The sequence below is a fragment of the Oncorhynchus tshawytscha genome, linkage group LG10 (genome assembly GCF_018296145.1).
Source record: "Oncorhynchus tshawytscha isolate Ot180627B linkage group LG10, Otsh_v2.0, whole genome shotgun sequence".
Taxonomy (NCBI): Eukaryota; Metazoa; Chordata; class Actinopteri; order Salmoniformes; family Salmonidae; genus Oncorhynchus; species Oncorhynchus tshawytscha.
The window spans coordinates 4,349,105-4,357,930 of NC_056438.1; the positions used below are offsets into that span (position 1 = coordinate 4,349,105).

An 8,826-nucleotide genomic window follows, 5' to 3' on the forward strand; every position below is an offset into this window, starting at 1 on the left:
GCATGAGGGAGAAGGGGATACAGGAAATGAGTTTAAAGAGTATATTGATGAGAACGTAATTAGATAAAGCCTCAGATATTTTATGATCTATTTTTAAGAGCAACGGGGCTGGTAGGTGGATTTAGTTTCTCCATCTCTGGCCCACACTCCAGTACAGTAGGTGGCGGTAATGCACCATCACGTTGGATGCCAACCGCCGATAAACCCCAACGAAGAAGAAGAAGAAGAAGAAGCAAGAGAACTGCAGGAGATCCCAGTTAGCAGCTGCGAGAGATCTTTCAGTGCATTAGAGTCATCTACATACCTGGTTTAGGAGCCCGCTGCCCCAAGATAGAATGGATCATGACAACTGACAAAGATCTACATACTAACACGCTAGGGAAAGAGAGAACGTACAGTTTAATTTGGTTTAATTTGTCATCTTAATGGATGGTGTCGTAGACATGTCAGTACTGAGAGAGATCTGGCCATTTCTTCAAACCATCATCTTTATTTAATATCGATTAAATATTGCAATAATGAGGCTAGTCGACCCCCTTGAGTGTTGGACTGAGTAACCTAACCTGAGAGACACAAATGCAGAGTCCTATATATGGCTGACACTAACAATGCTCAGTTATGGTTGGTTTAACACCCCCCATGCAATCCAAGGAGCATCATAATCCACTCTGGGTTCATCCTGTCGTTATCTGCACGTGGGTCGTTGTCTTAACCCCACTCTGGTTTAGTTTCCCAGATGCACGGATGATTTAGAGACAGTATTGTTCTACTCCTAAACTATCTCTAGTAAAACACATTCTTGAGTCTGTAATGCAGTCTTTAACTCATTTTGTCAGCTCAAGCCATCTCCCGGGTGAACCCTATGCCCAGATTATCTGCAAGAAACCATCTCTTTATAGAAACACAGAATTAAACAGAACAGAAATGTGTCATTTTGTAAACTATTAACATCAAACAGACCAGGTAAATATGTCATTTTTTTCTGATAATTCACAAACATTGTTTTTTATTTATTTAACAAGGCAAGTCAGTAAGAACAAATTCTTATTTTCAATGACAGCCTAGGAACAGTGGGTTAACTGCCTGTTCAAGGTGCAGAACAACAGATTTGTACCTTGTCAGCTCGGGGTTTGAACTTGCAACCTTCCGGTAACTGGTCCGACGCTCTAACCACTAGGCCATACCGCCTTACCCTGCCACCCCTACACTCTAACCACTAGGCTACCCCTGCCGCCCCTACACCTGCCTAACCAACTAGGCTACCTACCATACCGCCTCTACACTCTAACCACTAGGCTACCCTGCCTCCTCTAGGCTACCCTGCTACACTCTAACCACTAGGTTACCATACCGCCTCTACACTCTAACCACTAGACTACCCTGCCGCCCCAGGGGTACTCTGTACCGGTGAATATTTATTGATTGTCCAGAGAGACATCCCTGGTAAAGAAACGTAATATATACGTTGGCAGCATTCGCGTGAAACTGAAAACACGAACCACTGCTTTTAATCAGCGCAAGGTGACCGGAAACATGACCGAATACAAACAGTGTAACTATTCCTCCGCAAGGCAATCAAACAAGCTAAGCGTCAGTATAGAGACAAAGTAGAATCTCAATTCAAAAGATCAGACACAAGAGGTATGTGGCAGGGTCTACAGTCAATCACGGATTACAAAAACAAAACCAGCCCCGTCACGGACCAGGATGTCTTGCTCCCAGGCAGACTAAATAACTTTTTGCCTGCTTTGAGGACAATACAGTGCCACTGACACGGCCCGCAACTAAAACATGCGGACTCTCCTTCACTGCAGCCGAAGTGAGGAAAACATTTAAACGTGTCAACCCTCGCAAGGCTGCAGGCCCAGACGGCATCCCCAGCCGCGCCTCAGAGCATGCGCAGACCAGCTGGCCGGTGTGTTTACGGACATATTCAATCAATCCTTATCCCAGTCTGTTGTTCCCACATGCTTCAAGAGGGCCACCATTGTTCCTGTTCCCAAGAAAGCTAAGGTAACTGAGCTAAACGACTACCGCCCCGTAGCACTCACTTCCGTCATCATGAAGTGCTTTGAGAGACTAGTCAAGGACCATATCACCTCCACCCTACCTGACACCCTAGACCCACTCCAATTTGCTTACCGCCCAAATAGGTCCACAGGCGATGCAATCTCAACCACACTGCACACTGCCCTAACCCATCTGGACAAGAGGAATACCTATGTGAGAATGCTGTTCATCGACTACAGCTCGGCATTCAACACCATAGTACCCTCCAAGCTCGTCATCAAGCTCGAGACCCTGGGTCTCGACCCCGCCCTGTGCAACTGGGTACTGGACTTCCTGACGGGCCGCCCCCAGGTGGTGAGTGTAGGCAACAACATTCCCACCCCGCTGATCCTCAACACTGGGGCCCCACAAGGGTGCGTTCTGAGCCCTCTCATGTACTCCCTGTTCACCCACGACTGCGAGGCCACGCACGCCTCCAACTCAATCATCAAGTTTGCGGACGACACAACAGTGGTAGGCTTGACTACCAACAACGACGAGACGGCCTACAGGGAGGAGGTGAGGGCCCTCAGAGTGTGGTGTCAGGAAAATAACCTCACACTCAACGTCAACAAAACTAAGGAGATGATTGTGGACTTCAGGAAACAGCAGAGGAACACCCCTATCCACATCGATGGAACAGTAGTGGAGAGGGTAGTAAGTTTTAAGTTCCTCGGCGTACACATCACAGACAAACTGAATTGGTCCACCCACACAGACAGCATCGTGAAGAAGGCGCAGCAGCGCCTCTTCAACCTCAGGAGGCTGAAGAAATTCGGGCTTGTCACCAAAAGCACTCACAAACTTCTACAGATGCACAATCAAGAGCATCCTGTCGGGCTGTATCACCGCCTGGTATGGCAACTGCACCGCCCTCAACCGTAAGGCTCTCCAGAGGGTAGTGAGGTCTGCACAACGCATCCCCGGGGGCAAACTACCTGCCCTCCAGGACACCTACACCACCCGATGTCACAGGAAGGCCATAAAGATCATCAAGGATAACAACCACCCGAGCCACTGCCTGTTCACCCAGCTATCATCCAGAAGGCGAGGTCAGTACAGGTGCATCAAAGCTGGGACTGAGAGACTGAAAAACAGCTTCTATCTCAAGGCCATCAGACTGTTAAACAGCCACCACTAACATTGAGTGGCTGCTGCCAACACACTGACTCAACTCCAGCCACTTTAATAATGGGAATTGATGGGAAATTATGTAAAATATATCACTAGCCACTTTAAACAATGCTACCTAATATAATGTTTACATACCCTACATTATTCATCTCATATGTATACGTATATACTGTACTCTATATCATCTACTGTATCCTTATGTAATACATGTATCACTAGCCACTTTAACTATGCCACTTTGTTTACATACTCATCTCATATGTATATACTGTACTCAATACCATCTACTGTATCTTGCCTATGCCGCTCTGTACCATCACTCATTCATATATCCTTATGTACATATTCTTTATCCCTTTACACTTGTGTCTATAAGGTAGTAGTTTTGGAATTGTTAGCTAGATTACTTGTTGGTTATTACTGCATTGTCGGAACTAGAAGCACAAGCATTTAGCTACACTCGCATTAACATCTGCTAACCATGTGTATGTGACAAATACAATTTGATTTGATTTGATTTGATAACTGTATTACCTGTTAATGTCCCATCAATGATTTAATTAATAATTTAATTTAATTTAATGATTTTTAGGTTTAAAAAAATCCATTCAAAATGTAGGTTCATTTAGCACGTTCATCCCAAATAATTCCAGCATCCGAACACCCGCCAACTTTCCTTCAATTTACAAATGGCTGAAACTACTGTATCTCATTGGAGAAAGCATACGAGTATTCCACCCAATTCATAGACTCTCTGCTACTGCACGGCAAACGGTACCGGAGCGCCAAGTCTAGGTCCAAGAGGCTTCCCTAACAGCTTCTACCCCAAGCCAGAAAACTCCTAAACAGATAATCAAAGGCCCAGACTCCTCTGTTACGCTGCTTATAATCTATGCATAGTCACTTTAACTCTACCTACATGTACAAATTACCTCAATTACCTCAACTAACACATTGACTCTGTACTGGTACCCCCTGTATATAGTCTCCACATTGACTCTGTACCGGTACCCCCTGTATATAGCCTCCACATTGACTCTGTACCGGTACCCCCTGTATATAGCCTCCACATTGACTCTGTACCGGTACCCCCTGTATATAGTCTCCACATTGACTCTGTACCGGTACCCCCTGTATATAGCCTCCACATTGACTCTGTACCGGTACCCCCTGTATATAGCCTCCACATTGACTCTGTACCGGTACCCCTGTATATAGTCTCCACATTGACTCTGTACTGGTACCCCCTGTATATAGCCTCCACATTGACTCTGTACCGGTAACACCCTGTATATAGCCTCCACATTGACTCTGTACTGGTACCCCTGTATATAGCCTCCACATTGACTCTGTACCAGTACCCCTGTATATAGCCTCCACATTGACTCTGTACCTGTACCCCCTGTATATAGCCTGACCCCGGTGTATATAGCCTCCACATTGACTCTGTACCAGTGCCCCCTGTATATAGTCTCCACATTGACTCTGTACCGGTACCCCTTTATATAGTCTTCACATTGACTCTGTACCGGTACCCCTTGTAAATAGCCTCCACATTGACTCTGTACCGTAATACCCTGTATATAGCCTCCACATTGACTCTGTACCGTAATAACCTGTATATAGCCTCCACATTGACTCTGTACCGTAATAACCTGTATATAGCCTCCACATTGACTCTGTACCGTAATAACCTGTATATAGCCTCCACATTGACTCTGTACCGTAATAACCTGTATATAGCCTCCACATTGACTCTGTACCGTAATAACCTGTATATAGCCTCCACATTGACTCTGTACCGTAATAACCTGTATATAGCCTCACTATTGTTATTTTACTGCTGCTCTTTAATTATTTCAGCATGTCACTGTTGTATTCGGCGCATGTGACGTTTGATTTGAACAGCGCCCTTCTGTCTTACTGTACTGTACGATGTGTCTGGACAGAAAGAGGGCAACATTCCATATAGAAAATCCACACTTCACATTTTATGGTGTTAAAAAGTGGGATTAAAATAGTATTTAATTGTCATTGTCAAAAATTCAAACTTTAAAAAGTATATATATATATAATCGTAATATACCTTGCTTAGAGAAGTATTCGATCCCCCTCCCAGATTCTGCCTGTGCTTAGCTCCATCCCATCTCTTTTCATCCTGAAAAACTCCCCAGCATACCCATAACATGATGCAGCCACCGCCATACTTGAAGATAAAGAGGCAGCTACTCAGTGTTGTGTTGGACTTGTCCCAAACAGAAGGCTTTGTATTTATGCCCAAAAAGTATATTTCTTTGCAGTTATATTTTTCCAATATTACTTTTAGCGTCTTGTTGTCATAGAGCAGAGGGAACAGTCACTAAGGTGAAGCGCTGTTCCATTCAACTCCGGCCATTGTTGTGGGCCTGCCCTCCCCTGAATACATACATATGCATGTAATTGTATTCTTTTCACTCTGTCATTTAGGTTAGTATAGGTTAGTATTCCTTAGTTTTAGTTAGTTAGTTAAACTTAGTTCCTTAGTTTCCTTAGTTTTCTCCCATTACCCATTCCCGTTCTGAAATCACCAAAATGGCCTCATTTGGACTCCTAAGCAGTGTCCTTCCTGCGCTGCAGCTCAAGGATGACTGCATCTTTGGTATGTCTGGGTGGTTGAATGCAGCACCATGCTCAAAGAGATAATTCAAGAGTCTGATTTGTTATTGTTACCCATCTACAATCACTGCCCTTCTTTTATGAGGCTTTCAAGAGAGGGGGAAAAAGAGCTCCCTGGTCTTTGTAGTTGGAATCTGTGCTTGAAATTCAAATACTTGGGCTGAGGGATCCTAACAGATGTATGTGTGGTGGGGGGACAGAGGAAGAGGTTGTCATGGCAACCCCTGATGAGGTAACTTATTTGACTTCTGAACTCATTTAGGCTTGCCTAAACAAAATATTTGACTCATTTAGTCTTATTTGACTCATTAGTCTTCTTTGACTCATTTAGTCTTATTTGACTCATTTAGTCTTATTTGACTCATTTAGTCTTATTTGACTCATTAGTCTTCTTTGACTCATTAGTCTTCTTTGACTCATTTAGTCTTCTTTGACTCATTTAGTCTTCTTTGACTCATTTAGTCTTGCCTAAACAAAAAAGGGGGGAGTGAATATAACAACAATATTTTTCGTAACATTTTTTATTAATTTGTAACAATTTGTAGAATTTTCTTTTCACTTTGACATTATAGAGTATTTTGGTGTCGATCAAAACATTACTAATGAAATCTATTCTAAATATATACATCTAATCTATAATCTATATCTATCTTTAATGCAACAAAATGTGAATACTGTTGAAGGGGGTGTAGACTTTATTACACCATTTTTATATAATGTTATAATTTTTTATTTTTTTATTCATTCATTCATTATTTTATATACTTTTTTACACGTGGGCTAAACATACAATGCATTCGTACAATATTCAGAACATTCACATTTTTTTGGTGCTGATTTATTCAAAATAAAAACAGAAATACCTTATTTACTTAACTATTCAGACTCTTTGCTATGAAATATCGAAATTGAGCTCAGGTGCATCCTGTTTCCATTGATCATCCTTGAGATGTTTCTACAACTTGATTGGAGTCCACCTGTGGTAAATTCAATTGATTGGACATGATTTGGAAAGGCACACAGCTGTCTATATAAGGTCTCAGAGTTGACAGTGGATGTCAGAGCAAACACCAAGCCATGGGGTTAGAAGGAATTGTTCGTAGAGCTCCGGGTCAGTATTGGGTCGAGGCACAGATCTGGGAAAGGTACCAAAACATTTCTGCAGTATTGAAGGTCCCCAAGAACACAATGGCCTCCATCATTCTTAAATGGAAGAAGTTTGGAACCACCAAGACTCTTCCTAGAGCTGGCCACCCAGCCAAACTGAGAAATCGGGGAGAAGAGTCTTTGGTCAGTGAGGTGACCAAGAACCCAATGGTCACTCTGACAGAGCTCCAGAGTTCCTATGTGGAGATGGGTGAACCTTCCAGAAAGACAACCATCTCTGCAGCATTCAACTAATTAGGCCTTTATAGTAGAGTGGCCAGGCGGAAGCCACTCCTCAGTAAAAGGCACATGACAGCCCGCTTGGATTTAGCAAAAAGTCCCCTTAAGAACTCTTAGACAACGAGAAAGAAGATTCTCTGGTCTGATGAGACCAAGATTGAACTCTTTGCCTGAATGCCAAGCGTCACGTCTGGAGAAACCAGGCACCAACCCTACGGTGAAGCACAGTGGTGGCAGCATCATGCTGTGGGGATGTTTTTCAGCGGCAGGGACTGGGAGACTAGTCAGGATCGAGGAAAGATGAACGGAGCAAGGTACAGAGAGATCCTGGATGAAAACCTGCTCCAGAGCGCTCAGGACCTCAGACTGGGACGAAGGTTCACCTTCCAACAGGACAACGATCCTAAGCACACAGCCAAGACAATGCAGGAGTGGCTTTGGGACAATTCTCTGAGTGGCCTAGTCAGAGCCAGGACTTGAACCCGATCGAACATCTCTGGAGACCTGAAAATAGCTGTGCAGCGACGCTCCCCATCCAACCTGACAGAGCTTGAGAAGATCTGCAGAGAAGAATGGGAGAAACTCCGCAAATACAGGTGTGCCAAGCTTGTAGCGTCATACCCAAGAAGACTTGATCACCGCCAAAGGTGTTTCAACAAAGTACTGAGTAACGGGTCTGAATACTTACGTAAATGTGATATTTCCATTTTTATTTTCAATGCATTTGCATACATTTCTAAAAATGTCGTTATTGTGTGTGATTTTTTTGTTGTTGTATTTAATCCATTTTAGAATAAGTCTGTAATAATAACGTAACAAAATGCGGAAAAAGTGAAGGGGTCGAATTCTTTCCAAACGGCAGGTAGATGTTCACTTCCATTCATCTTTCGGCAGGTCACCTTCAGACGAGTCCCCGTGACAATCATGAGGTCAAGCAAAAAATGGAGAACGCCATCGTGAGAATCTCATCTTCCCAGAGAGATGCTATACTCGTAAGCCTCATGCCATGAATATGCATAGCCACCTCGAAACAACTCCGATATGATTCTCGAAGTTGCCGGGATGTCACGTTGTCCCTAGTTATATCAGTAGATTTCATAACAACTTAAGTATTACCCAAACTTCTATTCAATCAAATAAACATCACATAGCAAATAAACCATTCATGTCTTTTGTTGACAATATTCCACTATTCATTGACACAATGAAAAAACGCCACCTGCTGGAGGGAGACAGAATTTCAGGCGTTATGGCTGAGCTACACGAGTAGCGCCATCTAGTGGTCTGAACGTGTTCTTGCACCATAATATGGACTTCCTCGCTTCCTAACTAGAACTAGTAGGCTACTATAAAATTCCTTCATGTTGTGTGAAAACGTGTGGAAAACACTTGAGCTTTTAAAAATGTTTTCATTATTTTGTCAAACTCAATATTTACAGAATTAAACATAGAACACTTCCCTCCTAAGTGTCTATTTTCCAGTCTCTTCATCCTTCTATCCCTCTATGGTTCTCCATCCATCCATCCGTTCTTCATTCATCCCTCAATCATTCCACCCGTTCTCTCTCGTCCTCCTTCTAAGTGTCTACTTTCCCGTAGGTG

The 8,826-nt window shown here is 43.2% G+C and overlaps 1 long non-coding RNA gene across 1 annotated transcript in view; it reads right to left on the reverse strand.

Moving 5' to 3' along the window:
• Positions 1–8,269: 8,269 nt before the first annotated feature.
• LOC121847392 overlaps positions 8,270–8,826 on the reverse strand; it is a 3,658-nt gene continuing 3,101 nt past the window's right edge. Inside the window, exon 3 of the long non-coding RNA XR_006084251.1 lies at positions 8,270–8,826. This exon is cut by the window's right edge and continues 109 nt beyond it. This is a non-coding gene — a long non-coding RNA (uncharacterized LOC121847392).